This window comes from Penaeus monodon, chromosome 19, assembly GCF_015228065.2.
Source record: "Penaeus monodon isolate SGIC_2016 chromosome 19, NSTDA_Pmon_1, whole genome shotgun sequence".
Taxonomy (NCBI): domain Eukaryota; kingdom Metazoa; phylum Arthropoda; class Malacostraca; order Decapoda; family Penaeidae; genus Penaeus; species Penaeus monodon.
In genome coordinates, this window is record NC_051404.1 from 31,409,391 (window position 1) to 31,409,600 (window position 210).

Consider the following 210-nt stretch of genomic DNA (forward strand, 5'->3'; position numbering starts at 1 on the left):
CAGGGCTTCTTTTCCTCCCTTTGGATTTACTGCACACAAGTAAATGGCATGTAACTCTCATCAGTCTGACCCAAAGGATTATTTTCCTGGATTCCTCCATGGAGACATTACTCCCTTAGTGATCATCACAGCTCATATTGAAAATTTTCTGTTGTTGTATGCTTTTGGAGGCATACTCCTGGTAACAACTCTTTTTTCTCCAAAAGATAA